This window comes from Cherax quadricarinatus, chromosome 88, assembly GCF_038502225.1.
Source record: "Cherax quadricarinatus isolate ZL_2023a chromosome 88, ASM3850222v1, whole genome shotgun sequence".
NCBI lineage: Eukaryota > Metazoa > Arthropoda > Malacostraca > Decapoda > Parastacidae > Cherax > Cherax quadricarinatus.
In genome coordinates, this window is record NC_091379.1 from 17,178,294 (window position 1) to 17,205,743 (window position 27,450).

Genomic DNA, 27,450 nt, shown 5'->3' on the forward strand with positions numbered 1-27,450 from the left:
CGCAGCCAGTAATAAACAACACGCCCAGTATTTAGTTCACCATCCAGAGTATATCACTGTCTATATCTTGCCTCACTCAGCACTATTGTTAACAAAGAGCTCGCAAAAATAGTAACCTGGATGACTGTCAATGAACTTACACTTAATGTAAACAAAGTTAGCGATACCCCTGTACCAAGGAAAAAAAATCAATAATTTTAGAAGTCAAACTTGACATAATAAGATGACCTGAAAAATTTTAAACTCCCTCTCACTCCATATTCATATTTTTTTTTTTCAACAAGTCGGCCGTCTCCCACCGAGGCAGGGTGACCCAAAAAGAAAGAAAATCCCAAAAAAAGAAAATACTTTCATCATTCAACACTTTCACCTCACTCACACATAATCACTGTTTTTGCAGAGGTGCCCAGAATACAACAGTTTAGAAGTTTTTTTTTTTTTTAACACACCGGCTGTATCCCACCGAGGCGGGGTGGCCCAAAAGGAAAAACGAAAGTTTCTCCTTTTACATTTAGTAATATATACAGGAGACGGGGTTACTAGCCCCTTCCTCCTGGCATTTTAGTGGCCTCTTACAACACGCATGGCTTACGGAGGAAGAATTCTGTTCCACTTCCCCATGGAGGTAAGAGGAAATAAACAAGAACAAGAACTAGTAAGAAAATAGAAGAAAACCCAGTGGGGTGTGTATATATATGCTTGTACATGTATGTGTAGTGTGACCTAAGTTTAAGTAGACGTAGCAAGACGTACCTGAAACCTTGCGTGTTTGTGAGACAGAAAAATGGACACCAGCAATCCTACCATCATGTAAAACAATTACAGGCTTTCGTTTTACACTCACTTGGCAGGACGGTAGTACCTCCCTGGGTGGTTGCTGTCTACCAACCTACTACCTAGGAGTTTAGAAGTGTATACATATAAAAATACACAATATATCCCTCCAAACTGCCAATATCCCAAACTCCTCCTTTAGAGTGCAGGCACTGTACTTCCCATTTCCAAGACTCAAGTCCGGTTATATAAAATAACCGGTTTCCCTGAATCCCTTCACTAAATATTACCCTGGTCACACTCCAACAGCTCGTCAGGTCCCTCGTCAGGTCCCAAATACCATTTGTCTCCATTCACTCCTATCCAAACCCCTCGCCCACAACACCTCCTTTACTCCCTCCCTCCAACCTTTTCGAGGACGACCCTTACCCCGCCTTCCTTCCCCTACAGATTTATACGCTCTCCATGTTATTCTACTTTGATCCATTCTCTCTAAATGAACAAACCACCTGAATAAACCCTCTTCAGCCCTCTGACTAATACTTTTATTAACTCCACACCTTCTCCTAATTTCCACACTCCGAATTTTCTGCATAATATTTACATCACACATTGCCCTTAGACAGGACATCTCCACTGCCTCCAACCGCCTCCTCGTTGCAGCATTTACAACCCAAGCTTCACACCCATATAAGAGTGTTGGTACTACTATACTTTCATACATTCCCTTCTTTGCCTCCATAGATAACATTTTTTGCCTCCACATATACCTCAATGCACCACTCACCTTTTTTCCTTCATCAATTCTATGATTAACCTCATCCTTCATAAATCCATCTGCCGACACATCAACTCCCAAATACATATATGAAAACATTCACTTCTTCCATACTCCTCCTCCCCAATTTGATATCCAATTTTTCTTTATCTAAATCATTTGATACTCTCATCACCTTACTCTTTTCTATGTTCACTTTCAACTTTCTACCTTTACACATACTCCCAAATTCGTCCACTATGCAATTTTTCTTTAGAATCTCCCATAAGCACAGTATCATCAGCAAAAAGTAACTGTGTCAATTCCCATTTTTTGTATTTAATTCCCCATAATTTAATCCCACCCCTCTCCCGAACACCCTAGCATTTACTTCTTTTACAACCAACCATGGTGACATTACACATCCCTGTCTAAGACCTACTTTTACTAGGAAATAGTCTCCCTCTCTTCTACACACCCTAACCTGAACCTCACTGTCCTCATAAAAACTCTTTACAGCATTTAGTAATTTACCACTTATTCCATATACTTGCAACATCTGCCACATTGCTTCCCTATCCACTCTATCATATGCCTTTTCTAAATCCATAAATGCAATAAAAACTTCCCTACCTTTATCTAAATACTGCTCACATATATGCTTCAATGTAAACACTTGATCTACACATCCCCTACCCACTCTAAAACCTCCTTGCTCATCCGCAATTCTACATTCTGTCTTACCTCTAATTCTTTCAATAATAACCCTACCGTACACTTTTCCTGGTATACTCGGTAAACTTATTCCTCTATAATTTTTACAATCTCCTTTGTCCCCCTTCCCTTTATATAAAGGGACTATACATGCTCTCTGCCAATCCTTAGGTATCTTCCCCTCTTTCATACATTTATTAAACAAAAATACCAACCATTCCAACACTATGTCCCCCCCTGCTTTTAACATTTCTGTCATGATCCCGTCAGTTCCAGCTGCTTTACCCCCTTTCATTCAACGTAATGCCTCACGCACCTCCCCCACACTCATATCCTGCTCTTCTTCACTCCTAAAAGATGGTATACCTCCCTTGCCAGTGCATGAAATTACCGCCTCCCTTTCTTCATCGACATTTAAAAGTTCCTAAAAATATTCTCGCCATCTACCCAAAACCTCCATCTCCCCATCTACTAACTCCCCTACTCTGTTTTTAACTGACAAATCCATTTGTTCCCTAGGCTTTCTTAACTTGTTTAACTCCAAAATTTTTTCTTATTTTCATTAAAATTTTTTGACAGTACCTCTCCCACTCTGCCATCCTCTCTCCTTTTGCACTCTCTCACCACCCTCTTCACCTTTCTTTTACTCTCCATATACTCTGCTCTTCTTATAACACTTCTGCTTTGTAAAAACCTCTCATAAGCTACCTTTTTCTCTTTTATCACACCGTTTACTTCATCATTCCACCAATCACTCCTCTTTCCTCCTGCACCCACCCTTCTATAACTACAAACTTCTGCCCCACATTCTAATACTGCATTTTTAAAACTATTCCAACCCTCTTCAACCCCCTCACTACTCATACCTGCACCAGCTCACCTTTCTGCTAATAGTTGCTTATATTTCATCCGAACTTCCTCCTCCCTTAGTTTATACACTTTCACCTACCTCTTACTTGGTGTTGCCATATTCCTCTTATCCCATCTACCTCTTACTCTAACTGTAGCTACAACTAGATAATGATCCAATATATCACTTGCCCCTCTATAAATGTGTACATCCTGGAGCCTACCCATCAACCTTTTATCCACCAATACATAATCTAACAAACTACTTTCATTATGTGCTATATCATACCTTGCATATTTATTTATCCTCTTTTTCATAAAATATGTATTACTTATTACCAAATCTCTTTCTACACATAGCTCAATCAAAGGCTCCCCATTTTCATTTACCACTGGCACCCCAAATTTACCTACTACTCCCTCCACAACATTTTTACCCACTTTAGCATTAAAATCCCCAACCACAAGTACTCTCACACTTGGTTCAAAACTCCCCATGCATTCACTCAACATTTCCCAAAATTTCTCTCTCTCCTCTATAATTCTCTCTTCCCCAGGTGCATATATGCTTAGTATAACCCACTTCTCACATCCAACCTTTATTTTACTCCACATAATCCTTGAATTAATACATTTATAGTCCCTCTTTTCCTGCCATAACTTATTCTTCAACATTATTGCTACTCCTTCTTTAGCTCTAATTCTATTAGAAACCCCTGACCTAATCCCATTTATTCCTCTCCACTGAAACTCACCCACCCCCTTCGGCTTTGTTTCACTTAAAGCCAGGACATCCAGCTTCTTCTCATTCATAACATCCACAATCATCTCTTTCTTATCATTCGCACAACATCTACGCACATTCAGACTTCCCACTTTGACAATTTTCTTCTTATTCTTTTTAGTAATTTTTACAGGAAAAGGGGTTACTAGCCCATTGTTCGCGGTATTTTAGTTGACTTTTACAACACGCATGGCTTATGGAGGAAAGATTCTTATTCCACTTCCGCATGGATATAAAAGGAAAAGTAATTAGAACAAGAACTAAGATAAAATCAAAGAAAACTCAGATGAGTGTGTATAAATAAACGTGTAGTGTGACCTAAGTGTAAGTAGAAGTAGCAAGATGTACCTGTAATCTTGCGTACTTATAAGACTGACAAAAGAGACCAGCAATCCTACCATCACGTAAAACAATTACAGGCTTTCGTTTTACAATCACTTGGCAGAACGGTAGTACCTCAGTGGGTGGTTGCTGTCTACCAACCTACCTACCTACCTACCTCAATTCACATATCCGGTGTAAATCAGTGGTGATTATCAAAGGCAAAGTGTGAATCTTGGAACACATTAAAGGATCTGCACCTATACATGTATTCAAAGAAATAGGACAAGTGAAGTGTATCTACCTGGAGTGGGTTTCGGGGGTCAATGCCCCTGCGGCTCGGTCTGAGACCAGGCCTCATGGTGGATCAGGGTCTGATCAACCTGACTGTTACTACTGGCCGCACACAAACTGACGTATGAACCACTGCCCGGCTGGTCAGGTACTGACTTTAGGTGCCTGTCCAGTGCCTTCTTCAAGACAGCCAGGGGTCTATTGGTAAGCCCCCTTATGTATGCTGGGAGGCAGTTAAACAGTCTTGGACCCCAGACACTTACTGTGTTGTCTCTCAGTGTACTCGTGGCACCCCTGCTTTTCATCGGGGGAATGTTGCATCTCCTGCCGAGTCTTTTGCTGTCATAGGGAGTGATTTTCATGTGTGAGTTTGGTACCAATCCCTCCAGGACCTCCCAAGTATATATTATCTAGGGAAAATGTGAGAAAGCAAGGCAATTTAGGTCATTTGGGTAAGTATGTCATATTGTCAGTAAATTCTGCCAACATTATTACACTGAAATTTGCTATTTAGTATCTCACACATTTTCTCTTCCTCTTCAGTGAATTTATAGTCATCTTTGAGTCTGCATTTTGTTTTTCACACTTTTTTTTTTATTTATTATCACACTGGCCGATTCCCACCAAGGCAGGGTGGCCCGAAAAAGAAAAACTTTCATCATCATTCACTCCATCACTGTCTTGCCAGAAGGGTGCTTTACACTACAGTTTTTAAACTGCAACATTAACACCCCTCCTTCAGAGTGCTGGCACTGTACTTCCCATCTCCAGGACTCAAGTCCGGCCTGCCGGTTTCCCTGAACCCCTTCATAAATGTTACTTTGCTCACACTCCAACAGCACGTCAAGTATTAAAAACCATTTGTCTCCATTCACTCCTTTCAAACACGCTCACGCATGCCTGCTAGAAGTCCAAGCGCCTCGCACACAAAACCTCCTTTACCCCCTCCCTCCAACCTTTCCTAGGCCGACCCCTACCCCGCCTTCCTTCCACTACAGACTGATACACTCTTGAAGTTATTCTGTTTCGCTCCATTCTCTCCACATGTCCGAACCACCTCAACAACCCTTCCTCAGCCCTCTGGACAACAGTTTTGGTAATCCCGCACCTCCTCCTAACTTCCAAACTACGAATTCTCTGCATTATATTCACACCACACATTGCTCTCAGACATGACATCTCCACTGCCTCCAGCCTTCTCCTCGCTGCAACATTCATCACCCATGCTTCACACTCATATAAGAGCGTTGGTAAAACTATACTCTCATACATTCCCCTCTTTGCCTCCAAGGACAAAGTTCTTTGTCTCCACAGACTCCTAAGTGCACCACTCACCCTTTTCCCCTCATCAATTCTATGATTCACCTCATCTTTCATAGACCCATCCGCTGACATGTCCACTCCCAAATATCTGAATACATTCACCTCCTCCATACTCTCTCCCTCCAATCTGATATCCAATCTTTCATCACCTAATCTTTTTGTTATCCTCATAACCTTACTCTTTCCTGTATTCACATTCAATTTTCTTCTTTTGCACACCCTACCAAATTCATCCACCAATCTCTGCAACTTCTCTTCAGAATCTCCCAAGAGCACAGTGTCATCAGCAATGAGCAACTGTGACAACTCCCACTTTATGTGTGATTCTTTATCTTTTAACTCCACGCCTCTTGCCAAGACCCTCGCATTTACTTCTCTTACAACCCCATCTATAAATATATTAAACAACCACGGTGACATCACACATCCTTGTCTAAGGCCTACTTTTACTGGGAAATAATTTCCCTCTTTCCTACATACTCTAACTTGAGCCTCACTATCCTCGTAAAAACTCTTCACTGCTTTCAGTAACCTACCTCCTACACCATACACCTGCAACATCTGCCACATTGCCCCCCTATCCACCCTGTCATACGCCTTTTCCAAATCCATAAATGCCACAAAGACCTCTTTAGCCTTATCTAAATACTGTTCACTTATATGTTTCACTGTAAACACCTGGTCTACACCCCCCCCTACCTTTCCTAAAGCCTCCTTGTTCATCTGCTATCCTATTCTCCGTCTTACTCTTAATTCTTTCAATAATAACTCTACCATACACTTTGCCAGGTATACTCAACAGACTTATCCCCCTATAATTTTTGCACTCTCTTTTATCCCCTTTGCCTTTATACAAAGGAACTATGCATGCTCTCTGCCAATCCCTAGGTACTTTACCCTCTTCCATACATTTATTAAATAATTGCACCAACCACTCCAAAACTATATCCCAACCTGCTTTTAACATTTCTATCTTTATCCCATCAATCCCGGCTGCCTTACCCCCTTTCATTTTACCTACTGCCTCACGAACTTCCCCCACACTCACAACTGGCTCTTCCTCACTCCTACAAGATGTTATTCCTCCTTGCCCTATACACGAAATCACAGCTTCCCTATCTTCATCAACATTTAACAATTCCTCAAAATATTCCCTCCATCTTCCCAATACCTCTAACTCTCCATTTAATAACTCTCCTCTCCTATTTTTAACTGACAAATCCATTTGTTCTCTAGGCTTTCTTAACTTGTTAATCTCACTCCATTATTATTATAATCAAAAAGAAGCGCTAAGCCACAAGGACTATACAGCGCTGCAGGGCAGGAAGGAAGCGAGGGCATCAGGTGGCAAAAGGGAGATGGATGAGTAATAGGTTACGGATAACAGCTGGGCAGTGGATGGTGAAAGGGTAAAGGGCAGCAAGAGACTGAACTAGAAAGGGCTGAGGGGAGTGCGAAAAGTATCAGAGTTTGTGGAGTAAATCAGTCGTTGTCAAGAAGTCAATGAGAGAGTCAGGATTAAAGGAGGGTCCATCAGCAAGAAGGGAAGGTAAAGAGAGAGTAGTAGAACAAAGACGACGTTGGAGGTAAATTCTGCGTGCTCATTGATAGAGAGGGCAGTCTAACAGAATGTGGATAATCGATACTGGAACTTGACACTGCTCACAGAGAGGAACAGGGTGCCTCTCCATGAGATACCCATGAGTAAGACGAGTGTGGCCAATGCGAAGGCGGGAGAGAGTGGTCTCCCAACCTCGGCACTGATGACAAGAAGACGGCCAGTAACCTATGCTCGGTTTAATAGAATGAAGTTTGTTACCGAGCAGAGTTGACCAACGTTGTTGCCAACGGGTGCGAAGGTGGGTAGCTATTGCAGCAAAATAGTCCAGAAATGGAACACCTCGATAGGAAATTGGTAGGTCATGTACTGCTGACCGAGCAGCAGTGTCTGCCTGTTCATTGCCCTGTACGTCGACATGACCAGGGACCCAACAAAAAACAACATCTTTATGTTTGGTAGAGATACGGCGTAGCCAAAGTTGGATACGGAGAACTAGGGGATGAGATGTATCAAATTTTCGTATAGCCTGTAGAGCACTAAGGGAGTCTGAGACTACTACAAATGATGACACAGGCATAGATGCGATACGAATAAGTGCTGCAAGAATGGCATACAGTTCAGCAGTAAATATGCTAGCTGAAGATAGTAAATGCCCCCGTACGACGCTGTCCGGAAACACTGCTGCAAATCCGACGCCGTCTGAAGACTTAGAGCCATCTGTGTACACAGCGGTGGCATGAGAATGGGAGTGGAAGTGATCAAGAAAAAGAGAGCAGGAAGCCACCGTAGGCAGTTGAGCTTTCGAGCAAGGGAGTGAGAAAGAACAGACCCGAACAGCTGGAACTTCCCAGGGGGGTAGGGAAAAGTGAGATGCTACATGAACATATAAAGGTGGTAACTGAAGGGAAGACAAGAGTGAATGTAGGCGAAGAGAAAAGGGACGGAGCAAACAGGGGCGGCGAACAAATAAAGAATGTTTACTAATATCAGTGACCATTCTATAAATGGAAGGATTGTGTAGATCGTGAGGGCGTACATAGTAGCGAAGGCAATGGGCATCACGGCGATCAGACAAGGATGGAACATTTGCTTCTGTATAGAGGCTCTCAACAGGGGAAGAGCGAAAAGCACCAAGGCACAAACGTAATCCTTGGTGATGGATAGAGTTAAGGCTAGAGAGAGTAGCAGGAGAGGCCGCGGAATAAATCTGGTCACCATAATCGAGTTTCGATAAAACGAGGGCTGAATGTAGGCGAAGCAGAGTTCGACGATCAGCTCCCCAGGAAAGATGAGCAAGGGTTTTAAGAAGGTTTAGCCGGCTGTGACAAGTTGCCTTCAGAGAGGTAATGTGAGGTTTCCAGGATAACCGACGGTCAAAGAGAAGGCCTAGAAACCTGACTGTATCACGTTCGGGGATACGGGAGCCATAGAGATACAAAGGATGATTGGAGATAACAGAGCGTCTAGTGAAAGTAATTTGGTGAGTTTTGGTACTTGAAAATTTAAACCCATGTGTGGTGGCCCAAGTGGAAACATGGTCGACCGCATGCTGGAGAGAAACTGCAATAAGGTGACAGTCAGCGCCTGCACAAGCAATAGCGAAGTCATCAACATAGAGTGATGACCAAATATTGGGTGGAAGAACAGAGGCCAAATCATTTATAGCAAGGAGAAAAAGTGTTGTGCTTAGAACACATCCCTGAGGGACACCTTCAGCTTGGACGAAGTCCGGGGAAAGAACATTATTGACTCGAACACGGAAATGTCTGTCAGTTAAAAAGTTCTTAAGGAAGGATGGTAGATTGCCTCGGAGGCCTAAGGAATGGGCCTGGGCCAAAATATTATACCTCCAAGTTGTGTCATATGCCTTCTCAAGGTCAAAAAATATGGCAATAACTGAGTGATTATTCGCAAAGGCATTACGAACATACGTATCCAAGCGTAGTAAGGGGTCTATGGTAGAACGACCCTTACGAAAGCCATATTGACTAGCGGAGAGACTGTTGTGAGTCTCTAAATACCACATTAAAAGTCGATTTACGAGGCGTTCCATCACTTTGCAAACTGCACTAGTAAGAGCGATGGGGCGATAGTGGGAGGCATCATGTCCTGTAGTACCCGGTTTGCGGAAAGGGAGAACAATGGCAGATTTCCACAGCTGGGGAAGAACTCCTTGTGCCCAAATAAGATTGAAGAGGTGTAAGAGGACTACAAGGGCTGACCGATGTAAATGTTGTAACATACGAATATGAATGTCGTCAGGCCCAGCTGCCGATGATCGGCAAGCTGAGAGCGTTGCCTCCAGTTCTTGAAGTGTAAAAGGCACATTATACTGTTCTTCTCTGAGAGAAGAAAAGTCCAAGGGTACTAACTCTCTGGCAGACTTTGAGGAAAGAAACGAGGGGCATAGATGGAGCCCTCGGGAAATACGGACCAGATGTGTGCCAAGTTCAATGGCAACGTCGAGAGGGTTTGCTACATCAAAACCAGTGACCCGTAGAACAGGAGCCGGGTCAGGAGAGTATTTACCACTCAATTTCCTCACTTTTTTCCAGACTGCACTCATAGAAGAAGCAGAGGTGATGGTGGAAACATAGTCTCGCCAACAAGTGCGTTTAGCTTCACGGATGACATGGTGAGCGATCGCACGCTTCTGCTTAAAATCAACAAGTCTCTCAGCGGTTCTATTGTACCGGTACCTGCCCCATGCAGCACGTTTCAAACGTACTGCACGAGCACAAGCAGGAGACCACCAAGGCACGCACTTCTGAGAATGCCTGCCTGAGGTTTGGGGTATAGAATGAGAAGCTGCGGTATAAACTGATGTCGAGAAGATGTGTAGGAGCTCATCAATGGAGGATGAAGAAGGAACCTCACTAAAAGCAGTGAGGTGTGAGTAAAGATCCCAATTTGCCCGATCAAATTGCCAGCGAGGGCTACGGAAAGGTGGTGAATAGGAAGGAGAAGTAAGAATGATCGGAAAATGATCGCTGTCATGTAAGTCTGGTAGAACAGACCAGGTGAAGTCTAGTGCAGTGGAGGAAGAGCAGACTGATAGATCGATGCAAGAGAGAGTATGAGTACGAGGATCAAAATGGGTGGGAGTACCCGTATTTAAAACATGGAGGGGGTGAGAGGCGAGAAAAGCCTCCAACTGAATGCCACGTGAGTTACAATGAGACCCCCCCCAGAGGAAATGGTGGGCATTAAAATCACCAAGTAACAGAAGTGGTGGTGGTAAGGATGAAACAAGAAAGGCAAAGTCTGGGATAGAAAATGCTCGAGAAGGAGAGAGATATAAAGAACATATTGTAAACCACTTATTCAAGTGGATACGGGCTGCAGTGTAATGCAGCGAGGTATGGACAAATAGTTGACAGTACGGAATATCATTGCGTAGAAGAAGGGCACTTTCATTAAAGGTCCCATCTGAGAAAGGATCCGAAGAATACAATAAATTATAGCCTGAGATAGGTTGGAAAACAGCCGAGTGTAATTTTGGTTCTTGTAAGCAAGCACCAACAGGGGAAAACCTGGAAAGCAACATCTGAAGCTCACCCCGATTACCCCTGAGGCCGCGGATATTCCACTGTAAATAGGCCATGATTGGCGATGAAGAAAACATCAGGAATCTGTAGGTAAAGGCACCTACGGACTAGAGGGGTTAGAAAAGTCAACGTGTGGTGGCACTGGAAGATGTTCAAGTAGCGAAGGAACGGAGCGTTGCGAAGAATGGGGTTGTGAAGATGGAGGAGAGGGGAGAGAAGGAACAGGAAGTGAATCAGTGTCCATTGAAGGTTTAGTCTCTGCAATATATTCTGAAATGGCTTCAAGTGTTTCTGAATTCAAAGATGTAAGGGAGACTGTTAGGTAAGACACATATGCAACAGTTAGACAACTTTATTCCAAAACGTTTCGCCTACACAGTAGGCTTCTTCAGTCGAATACAGAAAGTAGGCAGGAACAGTAGAGATGTGAAGACGATGTAATCAGTCCATCACTACTACTACTACTACTACCCTGCACCTCTCCTTCCGACAGTATTTAAGTCTCCGCACTGTCGCTTGATCTTCAGATAGTTCCTGACTATGGAACTGAACTTCTCCAGGCCGAGGGACTGACAACCTCAAATTCTACGACTTTAAGGGTGATGGACTGATTACATCGTCTTCACATCTCTACTGTTCCTGCCTACTTTCTGTATTCGACTGAAGAAGCCTACTGTGTAGGCGAAACGTTTCGGAATAAAGTTGTCTAACTGTTGCATATGTGTCTTACCTAACAACCTGTCGGTATTGTATACCATTTTGATGTTCATGTAAGGGAGACCATATTGGAGATAGGAGGAGGAGGGTGAGTAAAGATTGGGACAGTAATGGACTGTACCAAAGTAGAGGGGGAGGGAAAAGTGTAAGGGACTGGAGATGAAGTGTGGGGGGGGACAGAAGAGGCAGAAACCTGGGAGGTGGCAGAAGAGGGAGAAACTTGGGAGGGGACAGGGGTGGAAGGCATAGTACGAGGAGGAGAGTGAATCTCCACACTTGTAATAGAGCCAGAGAGAGGGGAAGAACTAGGTACAGAGACTGGAAAGGTAAAGTGTGGAGGTGGAAGAAGGGAAGGAAGGGGCAAAGAAGATTTGAGCAATGTGGATTTTTTGGACTTCTGAGTAGAGGGGCGATTGGTATTAGGTGTCGTACGAGGTCTTGTCGATACTGGGGCTTGTGAGGAAGGATGCGAAGATGTGAGAACAGACTGAGTTGTAGTCGGGACGTCAGAGCCAAGGACAGCAAAAGGATTAGATGCCGTAGTGGCTATGGGAGGGGTAACAACAGAGGAGGCTGCAGAAGATGGGACCCCAGAAGTGGGGGGACGTTTGGAAACACGAGAATAAGAAACACGGGGTAGTCTCCCTTGGAGGCGGAGATGAGTAACTGCCATAGCATAAGGGAGACCTTCTGCCTCTTTGAGGCAACGGATTTCACGTTCATTTAAGTAGACCTGGCAACGGCGGGAGTACGAAGGGTGAGCTTCATTACAATTAAGGCAAGATGGAGGTTGACTGCAAGATGTATTAGAATGGTCGTCGGCACCACAGACTGGGCATTCGGCCATAGATCTGCAATATTTCGCTGGGTGACCAAAACGCCAGCAATTTCTACATTGTTGCGGTGTAGGTATCACCTTTTGAACTTGTAACCGATGTCCCGCGACATATACAGAGGACGGGAGTTCTCGGCTGTCAAAAGTTAAACGAGCCACATTGCAAGGGTAACGTCTCCGCCCCCGGGCAGGAAGGACATAAGTGTCTACTTTGAGGATTGGGAGATCCTGGAGTTCCAGCTGTTCAAAAATGTCATTGCCACATGACTGGAAATTCTGTTGGACTATGGTATGGGGCAGAATGACAGTACCACTACAAGAATTGAGAGAAAGATGTTTTTCAATAGTGATAGGAGTAGTATCGATATTCGAAAGGAGAGAAAGATCATGAGCTTGGGTAGCATTCTGGACAGTGACGATGCGCGTACCGCTCTTGAGAGCGTGAAATGAAATCTCTCTGCCAACATGACGCAGGAGCGCTTTGCCAATACTATGGTCAGAAAGGTAGGCAGAAGAAGAAGTTGGTCTTAAAGTAAAGAATTTAGTCCATTGTGTGGTCCGAAACTGAGCGTGGAGAGGGAGTGCTTGACGTGTCGGTCTTTTCCGAGTAGAATGGGAAGGTAACGAAGGAGCATCATCAGGAGATTGACGTTGGCGTTTAGGAGTAGGACCGGAGTTGGTCCGGCATGAAATGGGCGGGCGATTCGAAAATTGCCGTACCGTAGAGGGAGAAGCCGGAAGCATAGTCAAAGGAGAGTGGAGTTCAGACAAATCGAAGGAGTCAGTCGAAGCCCCGGTACCTGAAGCGGGTGAGGAAACAGCACCAGCAAGAGGTACAGGGGCATCAGGAGTGTCCGAAGAGTGGTCTAAACACAAGGCAGGGTCAGAATGGGGTGCGGTATCAAGAAGGGGCCCGGGGGTAGTGGTTTCATGGACTAGGGCTGCCATGGTTAGGTTACTCCTTTGCTTTTTGTTTTTAAGAAAAAAAAAGAAAGAAGAAAAGAGAATAAAAATAAAAAAAAAGAATAAAAAAAGGGGGGAGCGGGGAGGAATAGTTCCCAGGAGGAATGAAAGGGCCGGAAATCTCCCTCCGCGCCCAAGAGGACCTCAACACCGCTAGTAGCGCAGATGCAGCATGGAACCCGTGCCATACCCTACCCTTCATGCCAGTAAACCAGCAATCCGGGATAGCAACCTCACATCTGCCGAGCTACCTCAGTGGACAAAAGAGAGGGCGGCCGGATATCCGCCACAAAGCATACCTCCTTCGGCCACCACCCTCGGAATCCGAAAGGTGGCTTCCAGAGATACACCCGTCGCCCAAAAGACACCCAAAGCTACTCCGGGATACCGGAGAGGGATCGGGACATCCCCAGGCAATCCAGATTCCACGGCAAACTACGCCACCGCCAAGAACCTCAACGGAATGGGATGGACCCCAGTGTCCTTTCCCCTACCTAGGAACTAGCGAGCCTGTGGGAGAAATCCCGAAGGCCAAAAAGAGGAAGGGCAAAAGGGAGGGGTGAGGAGGAGGAGGAGGAATGGAAAAAGGGGAGGATGGGGAGGATGGGATAGGGGAGGGGAGAATGGGGGGTAATTAGGTTCGGTCTGAGGAAGAAGACCGACAGGGCTAATTCCTCAGACCAAGAGCCTCTTCACCATGCCAAGGAGCCCCCCTTGAAGAGGTAATCTCACTCCAAAACTTTTTCTTATTTTCAACAAAATTTGTTGATAACATCTCACCCACTCTCTCATTTGCTCTCTTTTTACATTGCTTCACCACTCTCTTAACCTCTCTCTTTTTCTCCATCTACTCTTCCCTCCTTGCATCACTTCTACTTTGTAAAAACTTCTCATATACCTGGATTACCTGGAGAGAGTTCCGGGGATCAATGCCCCCGCGGCCCGGTCTGTGACCAGGCCTCCTTAGGTCAGTGTCCCAGGATGCGACCCACACCAGTCGACTAACACCCAGGTACCCATTTTACTGATGGGGAACATAGACAACAGGTTGAAAGAAACACGTCCAATGTTTCTACTCTGGCTGGGAATCGAACCCAGGCCCTCACCGTGTGAAGCGAGAGCGTTAACCACCAGGCCTCCCTTACTACTCTCTTTACATCATCATTCCACCAATCGCTCCTCTTCCCTTCCACACCCACTTTCCTGTAACCACAAACTTCTGCTGAACACTCTAACACTACATTTTGAACCTACCCCATACCTCTTCGACCCCATTGCCTATGCTCTTCACACTTCACCTTTTTAAAATTCTGAATAAAAGATTTGATTCTGACTTGTTCTTGTCTTCTACTGGTACTTCTTTCTCAGATTCTTTCTTCCTCCATCCTTCCATTTATACTGTAAATTAATACACAAATAATCACCAATAACAATAGATAATGGTACAAGTCAGACCAAAACATTGTCATAAGTTTGATTCTCCTATGTGAGTGTTTGTGTATTGTTCCAGTCACATTACTGTGCCTTTTGGTACTTACTGTATATTAAGTTTTGACTTACCTGGAGAGAGAGACCTGGAGAGAGTTCCGGGGGTCAACGCCCCCGCGGCCCGGTCTGTGACCAGGCCTCCTTAGGTCAGTGTCCCAGGATGCGACTCACACCAGTCGACTAACACCCAGGTACCCATTTTACTGATGGGGAACGTAGACAACAGGTGGAAAGAAACACGTCCAATGTTTCTACTCTGGCTGGGAATCGAACCCAGGCCCTCGCCGTGTGAAGCGAGAGCGTTAACCACCAGGCTAAGTCTGAGTAAGTCCGAGTTGGAACACTTGGTATGCTGGTCCCAAGTCTTGTCTACCTTGGTCACGACTCTTCGGTACTTTCCATTAAACCATTATTTTTATCTTTTACTATTTCAGGAATACAGTAAAACTAATTGCATTTTCATATATATTGCAGAAAAGTTTGCATTATTATTTATAACTGTTCCTTTGTATAAAGGCAAAGGGGACAAAAGAGAGTGCAAAAATTATAGGGGAATAAGTCTGTTGAGTTCTCCATGGGGAAGTGGAACAGAATTCTTCCTCCGTAAGCCATGCGTGTTGTAACAGGCGACTAAAATGCCGGGAGCAAGGGGCTAGTAACCTCTTCTCCTGTATATATTACTAAATGTCAAAGGAGAAACTTTCGTTTTTCCTTTTGGGCCACCCCGCCTCGGTGGGATACAGCCGGTGTGTTGAAAGAAGAAAGAAGTCTGTTGAGTATACCTGGTAAAGTGTATGGTAGAGTTATTATTGAAAAAATTAAGAGTAAGATGGAGAATAGGATAGCAGATGAACAAGGAGGCTTTAGGAAAGGTAGGGGGTGTGTGGACCAGGTGTTTACAGTGAAACACGTAAGTGAATAGTATTTAGATAAGGCTAAAGAGGTTTTTGTGGCATTTATGGATTTGGAAAAGGCGTATGACAGGGTGGATAGGGGGGCAATGTGGCAGATGTTGCAGGTGTATGGTGTAGGAGGTAGATTACTGAAAGCAGTGAAGAGTTTTTACGAGGATAGTGAGGCTCAAGTTAGAGTATGTAGGAAAGAGGGAGATTATTTCCCAGTAAAAGTAGGCCTTAGAAAAGGATGTGTGATGTCACCATGGTTGTTTAATATATTTATAGATGGGGTTGTAAGAAAAGTAAATGCAAGGGTCTTGGCAAGAGGCCTGGAGTTAAAAGATAAAGAATCACACAAAGTGGGAGTTGTCACAGTTGCTCTTTGCTGATGACACTGTGCTCTTGGGAGATTCTGAGCAGAAGTTGCAGAGGTTGGTGGATGAATTTGGTAGGGTATGCAAAAGAAGAAATTTAAAAGTGAATTCAGGAAAGAGTAAGGTTATGAGGATAACAAAAAGATTAGGTGATGAAAGATTCGATATCAGATTGGAGGGAGAGAGTATGGAGGAGGTGAATGTATTCAGATATTTGGGAGTGGACGTGTCAGCGGATGGGTTTATGAAAGATGAGGTGAATCATAGAATTGATGAGGGGAAAAGGGTGAGCGGTGCACTTAGGAGTCTGTGGAGACAAAGAACTTTGTCCTTGGAGGCAAAGAGGGGAATGTATGAGAGTATAGTTTTACCAACGCTCTTATATGGGTGTGAGGCATGAGTGATGAATGTTGCAGCGAGGAGAAGGCTGGAGGCAGTGGAGATGTCATGTCTGAGGACAATGTGTGGTGTGAATATAATGCAGAGAATTCATAGTTTGGAAGTTAGGAGGAGGTGCGGGATTACCAAAACTGTTGTCCAGAGGGCTGAGGAAGGGTTGTTGAGGTGGTTTGGACATGTAGAGAGAATGAAGCGAAACAGAATGACTTCAAGAGCGTTATCAGTCTGTAGTCGAAGGAAGGTGGGGTAGGGGTAGGCCTAGGAAAGGTTGGAGGGAGGGGGTAAAGGAGGTTGTGTGTGCAAGGGGCTTGGACTTCCAGCAGGCATGCTTGAGTGTGTTTGATAGGAGTGAATGGAGACAAATGGTTTTTAATACTTGACGTGCTGTTGGAGTGTGAGCAAAGTAACATTTATGAAGAGATTCAGGGAAACCGGCAGGCCGGACTTGAGTCCTGGAGATGGGAAGTACAGTGCCTGCACTTTGAAGGAGGGGTGCTAATGTTGCAGTTTAAAAACTGTAGTGTAAGGCACCCTTCTGGCAAGACAGTGATGGAGTGAATGATGGTGAAAGTTTTTCTTTTTCGGGCCACCCTGCCTTGGTGGGAATCGGCCAGTGTGATAATAAAAATAAAAAAAGTAAAACTGTCCCTTGTAATATTCCTCATCATTTTTTTTTTGAAATACACTTACATCATTATATTTTCTTATAATCATTTCTATATATATTTTTTTTCATTTTCTTTCTCAAGTCAAATTTAGCAACATGCATATCTGTATGCTTTTTGCAACAGTATGTCCTGTAGCTACTAGTAGCTATAGGACCAGAAATATACTTATGGAGTTCTGTCTTCAGAATACAGCCTCTCTCACTTAGTGACGTACTCATTTACCAACGACTCAGACTTATGACGGGGTCTCTGACCAGTATGCTTACCTAAGTAATATATATTAGAGCTGATTTCCTCTTATTCTGTTTATTACAATATACAGTACACTACTGTAAAAACATTTAACCCTTTTCACTGTCGGTGCCGTATAGGTATGGCTTACGAGCCAGTGTTGGTGCCATGTTAATACGCCAAAATTCTAGCGGCTTCAAATCTAGCAGGAGAAAGCTGGTAGACCTACATGTGAGAGAATGGGACTGCGTGGTCAGTGTGCACAGTATAAAAAAAAAATCAGGGCACCCGCACTGCATTGTGAGAACACCATTTCAGTAGTCCTTGTTCACCATGCCTAGCGATAAGAAATATCTGATTCCTCAGCAAATTTGGGACTCTTCTCTTCCCAAGTGATGGTTTTAACACAGATGGAAGTGTCAGTGAAGATGAATTTCATGGTTTTGAGAAGTTTGTGACTGAAAGCAATGCCCAGGATACCAGATACAGATAGTGAAAATGGGAGGCAGCTTGGGTGGTGGGGAAGACAGCTTGAGTGGTTGGGAAGACAGCTTGGGTGCTGGGAAAGGCAGCTTGGGTGGTGGGGAAGGGATTTGGGTGGTGGGGAAGGCAGCTTGGGTGGTGGGGAAGATGATGTGGGTGGTTGGGAAGACAGTGTGTAAGCTTATTCAGGTATACATGAAGTTACATAGATTATCATACATGTGCAGAGAACCTAGGCTAACCCAAAGAGCCAAGTATCTTATTTCCAGCATGGGTGGTGGGGAAGATGGTGTGGGTGATGGGGAAAACAGTGTGGGTGGTGGGGATGGTGTGGACGAGAAAGGCAGCATCGGTTTGTGTAAATAGGCGTTGTAAACAATATAATGAAAACAATGTTTGTACAGTTATTGTGTTCCATACAAGTGGATTTATATACATTATGCATTATATTGGTCTCACAGGCCACAAAAGTTACTTGAAAAAATAAAATATTAAAAAATAAAAAAAAAAGTAGAATAAAAGTACATAAAAATAATATTACCGAGCGAGTGGTAATCGCCGATGTTGCCGTAAGTGGTTCACTTTCTGTCAAATTCACACCTCTATATCTTGGTAACTACTGATTGAATATTTTTTTGTTTTAACCCTTTCAGGGTCCAGAGGCCAAATCTCAAAGTGACAGCCAGGGTCCAAGAATTTTCAAAAAATATTTTTTTTTATTTTTTCTTATGAAATGTAGAGAATCTTTTTCTGAAGGTAATAAAACAAAAAGTACAAAATTTGATGAAATTACACTCTTGCGAATTTTGATGCGTCAGCGATATTTACGCATCGGCGATTTTGCCGACTTTGGCTCCCATTTTAGCCAATTACATTATTCCACTCGACCAAATTCTTAGCTATTTTACTAGTATTATTTCTATTTTATCAATTGAGCACAAGAAATCACCCAGTCAACTGTTTCAACTACCCAATAAAGTGATTGGAAATTGGCCAATTTAACACCAAGTTCAAAATATTCCAGTTTCAAAATAAGATCCAGAATAAACAATGCAGACATTCCTGGCACTAAACTAACATTTCCTCTGTTCATTAGTTAAGTTTTCAGGCTTTACAAATGAATTCCATTTTGATTTTTTATTCACACAATGAATTATTACTCACTCCACAAAATGGAAGATTTACTGTTATGCAATATTGTAATACTTGTATAAATAATATCACCACATTTGTGAACGTACATTAGACCCACCAACTGTCATGTATTAGACGTGTGGCGTCATATGTTTGCTCTTGAACATTGACAAAAATTTAACATTTCTGCTACTTTGAGCTCAGCTTCAAGCCATTTTCAGCACTAAAACCAATTAAAATAATCTCTATTTATGTAATATACCTTCCATTCTATCGAATAAGACCAAGAAATCACAAATACAACTACACCTACCATCCGACTTACGACCGAGTTCGGTTCCGAGAAACTGGTCGTAAGTCAAAATGGTCGTAAGTCGAACTTTACTACTGAATATCAACAAAACATTTTTGTAATGACTTTATTTTATTGTTTTATTTTAGTATTTCATGTTTTACTTTACTTTTTATGTTGTTAGTACAGTGGAACCTCAAAAATCGAACTGCTCCCAACACAACCAATTATTTAAGTGTATTTTTGTAAGTGCTTCTGTAAGTGCATTTTTGAGGGTCTGAAATGGATTAATCTAATTTACATTATTCCTGATGGGAATAAATTAATTCGGTAAAGGCACTCGAACAGCCTTCTGGACCAAAGAAAGTCCGATATTTGAGGTTCCACTGCACTGTATTTTATACTGTAAGGTTTAGGATAAACACTGTGTACAACACAAATAGTTGTTTATTTCCCAGAAATTTGGCATAAAAAACACGGTCGTAAGTCGAGTGGTCGTAAGTCGAGCAGGTCGTAAGTCGGATGGTAGGTGTATAAAAAACATATGAAAAGACAGTGCAGAGTCAATGTTTTAATCCAAAATTACAGCCTCAGTTTTTTCCTCTCATTATGCACTGTGTGCTGCAGTATTTGTTTTATGTAGTGCACACTTACAACATAGATGTATTCTCTCATATCTAGGCTCACAGTGTCTGAGTGAGCTGAGCTCATAGTGTAGATCTACGGCTTGGACTCTGGCTTCAAAGCCATAGATCTACGGGACAGACCCTGAAAGGGTTAAAACCACTCAGAAAAATATTCTTAAGATTTTGGTAAGAAAAAAAATTTGTTTTTTTTTTTTAATATTTTTTGACACCGAGAGCACGTTTGTGATTCATTTACCGACGTGGTCTTAGGAACAGAACTCCACCATTAAGTAATAGGAGGCTGTAATCATTAAAAATTTATTTGCCATGGTCGTTTCACTTGCTACTGGAGAGAGTTTATCTGGAGAGAGTTCCGGGGGTCAACGCCCCCGCGGCCCGGTCTGTGACCAGGCCTCCTTAGGTCAGTGTCCCAGGATGCGACCCACACCAGTCGACTAACACCCAGGTACCCATTTTACTGATGGGGAACATAGACAACAGGTGGAAAGAAACACGTCCAATGTTTCTACTCTGGCTGGGAATCGAACCCAGGCCCTCGCCGTGTGAAGCGAGAGCGTTAACCACCAGGCCACCAGAGTCCTACTGTACCTTCTCTTTAAATACTTTTTTCATCGTTCCACCACCAGCGTTTGTGAAGAACTCTTTAGCATGCTTTCTGCGGTGTTTTTCTTTTAAGTTTACAGCTGGGGCCTATTGTTCTCCTTGTTGAGTTAGATATTTATTTTTGTCTTGCATCTTTTGTTATTTTCATATAGTCGGACTTGAGTCCTGGAAATGGAAAGTACAATGCCGGCACTTTAAAGGAAGGGTTTAGGATATTGGCAGTTTGGAGGGATATGTTGTGTATCTTTATATGTATATGCTTCTAAACTGTTGTATTCTGAGCACCTCTGCAAAAGCAGTGATAATGTGTGAGCGTGGTGAAAGTGTTGAATGATGATGTAAGTATTTTCTTTTTGGGGATTTTCTTTCTTTTTTGGGTCACCCTGCCTCAGTGGGAGACGACCGACTTGTTGAAAAAAAAAAAAAAATCTTTTGCAATTTTGTAATAGCAAATTAAGGCATTTTTAAAATGGCTTGATTTATCTAATTATTTGCCAATTAATTTTTATGCAGTTACCTGGAAACAAAGGTCTCCCACCTCTTCTGAAATTAAAATATTTGTATACCAAGATTACTAATAGATGTATATGCTGCATAATTACAAAAACAAGCTAAACATTATGACTATATGTGCTGTATAAGCATTTTAAGTTTGAAGTCAGTCAGAAGAGTTATTCCTTAGATGCTCTCTACAAATTCATCTGTCCATGCTATATAATTTTTATAGCACTTTGGCCATCTCCCACCGAGGTAAGATGACCCAATAGAGAAAAAACAATTTCACTGTCACTCGTGCAATTACTGTCTTGCCACAAAAGCACTGACATCACAGTTTAGATGACCCTCTAAACATCCCAACCCTCCTTCAGAGTGCTGGCACCATACTCTACACCTCCAGGACTCAAGTCCAGCTAACGGGAAAAAGTCTGGAGTCCCAACTGATGGAGACACCTAATTAATTTCAAGATTAACCCTTTCAGAGTCGAAACCCCTGATCTCAAACTTGCTCTCAGGGTTGAAGAAGTTTAAAAAAAAATTACTTTATCTTATGAAATGATAGAGAATCTTTTTCCAAAGGTAATGGAGCAAAAAGTACAAAATTTGATGGAAAACTCGTGGAATTACATTTTTGCAACATTAGCAGTCTTGGCGATATTTACATACCAGCGATTTCGCCCACTTTGAGTCCTATCTTAGGCCAATTCAATTCCTCCAGTCCACCAAATTCATAGCTATTTTGCTAGCATTCCTTCTATTCTATCGATTAACATGAAACTGCCCATTTACCTATTTTGACTACCTAATCAAATGATCAGAAATTGGTAATTTGGCCAACTTCACACAAAATTAAAAAATAGCCAGTTTAAAAATAGGGTCCAGAATAAAAAATATAGACATTCTTGTCACTAAAAAAACATTTCCTCTGTTCATTAGCCATGTTTCCAGGCCCCTCTTATATTACTCTTGCTTTCCATCTTGAATTTTTATTCACAAAAAAAATAATAATTTACTCTTTATTTATTTAATTTATTTATTTATTAATTTGAACATGATACAGTGAAGTACAAAGGAATACAGTTATTACAGTGCAACATGCCAAAGCCCCTTGTATGCAGAGCATTATGGGCAGGCTTAAAATTAACTAAAGATTAACTAAGCAATGATATATTCAGTGGTAAAAACTATTGTAAACAGATAACAATTTAGCACAAATGAGTATTACAAAGACAGGTCATATGGTCATTTACTGTGTTGCTGAGCATTCAGTATAATGGAGTATTCTGTTAGGTAAGGTAATTAAAAAATAAAGTTTGATTGGGTCATAGGTTAGACATTTATGAGATACAATTATTCAGTATTTATTTAGTTGTGGGTGAGTAAGTGATTTTTGAGAAGAGACTTGAATTTATAAACAGTGTTTCTTTTATATTCACAGGTAATGAATTCCAGATTTTAGGGCCTTTTATGTGCATTGAGTTTTTGCATAGCGTGAGATGGACACGAGGAACATCAAAGAGTGATCTGTGCCTTGTATTATGGTCATGTGTTCTGTTGAGGTTGGTAAGGAGACATTTGAGGGGAGGGTTTATATCAGAGTTAAGTGTTCTATATATGTAGTAGGTACAGTAATAAGTATGGATGTTTTGTATGGTGAGTAGGTTTAGAGTTTTGAATATTGGTGAAGTGTGCTGCCTGTAGTGGAATTTGTTATCATTCTGACTGCAGCCTTTTGTTGGGTAATTAATGGTCTGAGATGGTTTAATGTTGTTGAGCCCCATGCACAAATTCCATAGGTGAGATAGGGGTAAATAAGTGAGTGATATAGGGCCAGGAGGGCTGACTGTGGAACATAGTACCGTATCTTCGATAGTATGCCTACGGTCTTGGAAATTTTTTTGGAAATTTGTTGTATATGTGTTTGAAATTTGAGTTTATTATCAAGGTGGATTCCTAAGAATTTTCCCTCTGTGAGTTTTGTGATAGGTGATCTGTTTATCATTATGTTAAGAGGAACGTCTGTAGCTCTGTTACCAAACTGAATGAAGGTTTTGTCAATGTTTAGAGTAAGTTTGTTACTACTCACCCAGGTAGATATTTTCTGTAATTCAGTATTTACAGTATTGGCTAGCGTGACTGGGCTCGGGTGAGAGAGGACGTATGTAGTGTCATCTGCAAATAGTGTGGGTTTGAGTAGTTGCGATGCATTTGGTAGGTCATTTATGTATATGAGAAAGAGAAGAGGGCCTAGGACACTTCCCTGTGGGACACCAACTGTAATTGGCTGTGCTGAAGAGTTTGCCCCATTTGTGTACACATATTGGCTTCTGTTGCTGAGGTAAGACTTTAGGTAGTTGAGGGAGTGCCCTCTTATACCATAGTGCGACAATTTTATATGGAGCAAGTCATGGTCAACTGTATCAAAAGCTTTACGTCTATGAAGATACCCAGTGGGACTTCTTTTTTCTCTTTTGCAGTGTATATGTGTTCTAGCATGTGTATAATAGCCTCATTAGTATTTTTATTATGCCTGAACCCAAATTAACAGGGGTTGAGTATGTTGTGGGAGATGAGGTAGGAATAGATTCGCTTATGAATTAATTTTTCGAAGATTTTAGAGAGGAGTAAGTTGGATATTGGCCTATAGTTATTCAAGTCTGTTTGGTCTCCTCCTTTATGGATCGGGGTGACCCTTGCTATTTTGAGAACTGTAGGGAAGGTAGAGGATTCTATGGATTTGTTAGTGTTGCAATGATTGGCGATAGAATTGTGACGCTTTTTTGTATATAAAGGGTGGTAAGGTATTTAAATCTCCTGTCTTGTTTTTTTGTGTGTTGATAATAAGGGAGACTTCTGTTGGGTTAGTCGGAGCTAGGAACAGTGTGTTCGGGTAGTTGCCAGTGAGGTAGTCATTGGGTGGGGTATCTGAGCTTGGGATTTTATTGGCAAGGTTTTTTCCTATAGTGGAGAAGAAATTATTGAGTCTGTTTGCTGTTTCAGTTGGTGGGAGTTGGGGTTCATCTGGTTTTGTCAATTCAATTTCACTATTTCATGATATTTTGTTCCTAGAATTTCTGATAGGGTTTTCCAGGTCTTTTTTATATCACCTGGTAAGTTGGATAATCTGTTCTCATAATACAGTTTTTGAGCCCTTCTTATCAGGCTGGTTAGGATTGACTAGTAACGTTTTGTTTGGTCTCTGGTTATGTGACTCATTCTGTGCTGTTTTTCTTATAGGTGCTTTGTATTTATGGATTTGAGGATGCTGGGTGTTAGCCAGGGACTGTTCAGTCTCTTAGCTGTCATCTGTTCAGTTTTTTGGGGGCAGTGCTTGTTATAAAGGTATGGGGTCTTTTTTAGAAAATTATTAATACATTCGTCAGTATCTGTATAGATTTCTAGCTCAGTGTGCCAGTCAATGTTTGTTACTGCTGTTGTGAAGTTATTAATGGCTGCCTCACTGTGAAGTCTGAAGGTGACTTTAGATGTGTCTTGGGGTACTTTGCCAAGGTTTGTGATGAGGAAAGTAGGGTAGTGATCTGTGGTATTATCTGTGATTATGCCTGATTTTAAAGGGGATATGGTGTTGGTCCAGATGTGGTCAAGTAGGGAAACACTAGTCTCTGTAACTCTTGTAGGTTTTGTTACTGCTGGTAGCAACATGCAGTTACTCATAGTGTTTGTTAATTCAGTAACATGTGGGTCCTGGTCTTGCAGGAGATTTATATTGAAGTCACCTGAGAGTAGTAAGTGATCTTTGTTCATGCGTGCATCAGTTATCATACTTCCTAGGTTGTCACTAAAACGGCTAATGTTTGACCGTGGTACTCTGTAGATGTTTATCACTGTGAGAGATTTTTGTAGGCATTTGGGTTTGAATTTAGCTATTATATATTCCCCATGTTCATCCCTTGTGCAAGTATTAGTGATACATTCTAGTTGGTCTGAGTAGTATATAGCTGTGCCACCCCCTTGTTGATCTGGCCTACAGTTGTGTATGGCTGTGTAACCAGGAATGGCATAGACATCTGTAGTATCAGGCTTTAGCCAGGTTTCAGTTAGTGTAATGATGGACATATTGGCATGCAAGGAATTTAGTAATGCTATAAGGTCATCGTAATGTTTACTTAAAGATCTGATATTGTAGTTAAAGACAGTTATGTTGTTGTTGGCTCTGAGAAGTGCCTTTGATTGTTCTGCTGTGTAGTAATTACAGTTACTGTTTGATTCATTTAAGTCATTCAATAAGAGGTTGGTATCAGGATCAATGCTTGTAATAAGATTTATAGTGAATCTATAGTTAGAATTAAGTATAAGACAAAGTAAATATTCTAAAGCTAAAAAATAGCACCTGAGTTATTTTAACAAATGTAAATATATGAACTAAAGTAGTTCTTTAAAGTTAAAATAAAGGAGACAATATAAAAGGGACTAATGTAAGTTGTGGTGAATAAATAAAGTGGTAATCAAATAAAGGAGCTTGGGAATATAATGGCAAAATATTGAACTTATTATACTTTAGCACCTGAGAATAGCACCTTGATTATTTTAACAATTGTGAATATATGAACTAAGGTTATGTAAAGCTAAACCAAGGCAGGGTTATATAAGGAGACAATTATAAAATTGTGGACTAAAAAAATTAAAGCTGTGGTGAACAAAAAAAAAGAAAGAAAATATAAGCACAGTATCATCAGCAAAAAGTAACTGTGTCAATTCCCATTTTGAATTTGATTCCCCATAATTAAATTGGCAGATAAATGAGCTAATACACTTTCACTTCCCTCTTACTTGTTGTTGCCACCTTCCTCTTTTCCCATCTACCTCTTACTCTAACTGTAGCTACAACTAAATAATGATCCGATATATCAGTTGCCCCTCTATAAACAAATAAATATTAAAAATAGTGAACTTATTACACTTTAGCACCTGAGAATAGCACCTTGATTATTTTAACAATTGTGAGAAAACTAAGGTTGTTATATAAGCTAAAATAAAGGATATATAAGGGACTAAATCTATAATGGTAAACAAAGTTAAATTTACTGATAGTAACTAAATTGATATAGTATATTGATCTGGGAGTAAGATCTGATTTGTTATATATAATAAGTTGAGCAATTTATTGTACTATAAAAAGTAAAAACTAATATGAGGTAGTTGGTAATAGCAGCAAAAGATAGTTTTGGGCCTTGAACAATAATGTAATTGAAATATACACTAATTGCACACACAATATAGTCACTAAGATATGAAAATAATCTGAGAGTAGGAATTGCCTAATAACATAAAGTTTGAGCAATTAATATCACTATAGGAATATTATTTGAGGTAGTTGATACTAGCTAGTGAGAGATGGTTCAAGGTATTGCACAGTAGTGGAGTAAGAACATACACTAGTTTGTTATTTGTAGTTTGGGAGAAAAGGGAAAATTAGGTATGATCATAAGAGAATTTTAACAGTGCTTAAGTAGGAAAGAAAAAAAAAGTAATACAGATATTATTAAAGAATAAGTATCCTATTAACAAAAAATAAATTGTGAATTCGGAATCTGGGAAGATAACACAAACTGGGTCACACAAAGAACTGTGTGGGACACCTGGGATAATGAGGTAGTAAATACTATCTAGGAGGTGATAGTACAGGGATTAGTTTAATAACATACACTAATGTAGTAAGGATTTGGTCACTAATATCAGTCAGACTCTGTAATGTTTGCATCATGAAGGAAGCTTGCTAGTTCATTTTCATTTGTAATGTAGTACACACGGCCTACATTTGTTTTTCTTACTAGAATTTGCCCATCACGTACAAAGCACTGGTGAATTTTATCATTATTCTCACGTTTCAGTTTTCTCACTCTGTACAGGAGATTCTGTCGTTTTTTGTGAGACTCATTTATGTATATATCTTTTTTTACTTTGATAGATGAAATTATTAGATCTTTTTTCCTGTCTTGTGTGTGAAATCTGAGCATAACACTTTTTGTACTTTGGTTCCCTAGTAACCGCGATTCTTTTATTTCCGACACTGGTACATTAACATGTAGATGGTCACGTATGATCTGGAGAGTTGTATCTTTGCAGTTGGAATGGTTTAGTTTGCTGGGAAAGAGTGGAGTGCTAATTACTACTGCATCAGATAACTTGTCTTGCTCTGCTTTGTCATCTTGGTTAGCAAAATAATTGTTCAATTGGGTATCCATGTTTGTTTTCCAGTCCTTGACGGCATTATCAATCTTCGTGTTTAGGGAAGTTATTTGATCTGTGTGACTGGCTATGACTGATTGGAAGGTC

General features: G+C 41.4%; 1 protein-coding gene across 4 annotated transcripts in view; it reads right to left on the minus strand.

Moving 5' to 3' along the window:
- The window catches only part of LOC128698622 (methylthioribose-1-phosphate isomerase), a 72,822-nt gene that overhangs the window by 12,030 nt on the left and 33,342 nt on the right, over window positions 1–27,450 (minus strand). Inside the window, exon 6 of one of the 4 annotated variants that reach the window (XR_011394519.1) lies at window positions 4,757–4,903. The exons of the other annotated variants lie outside the window; for them this stretch is intronic. The gene's annotated coding sequence lies outside the window, so the exon portion shown is untranslated. The remainder of the gene's footprint in view (window positions 1–4,756; window positions 4,904–27,450) is intronic. 4 annotated transcript variants of the gene reach the window in all.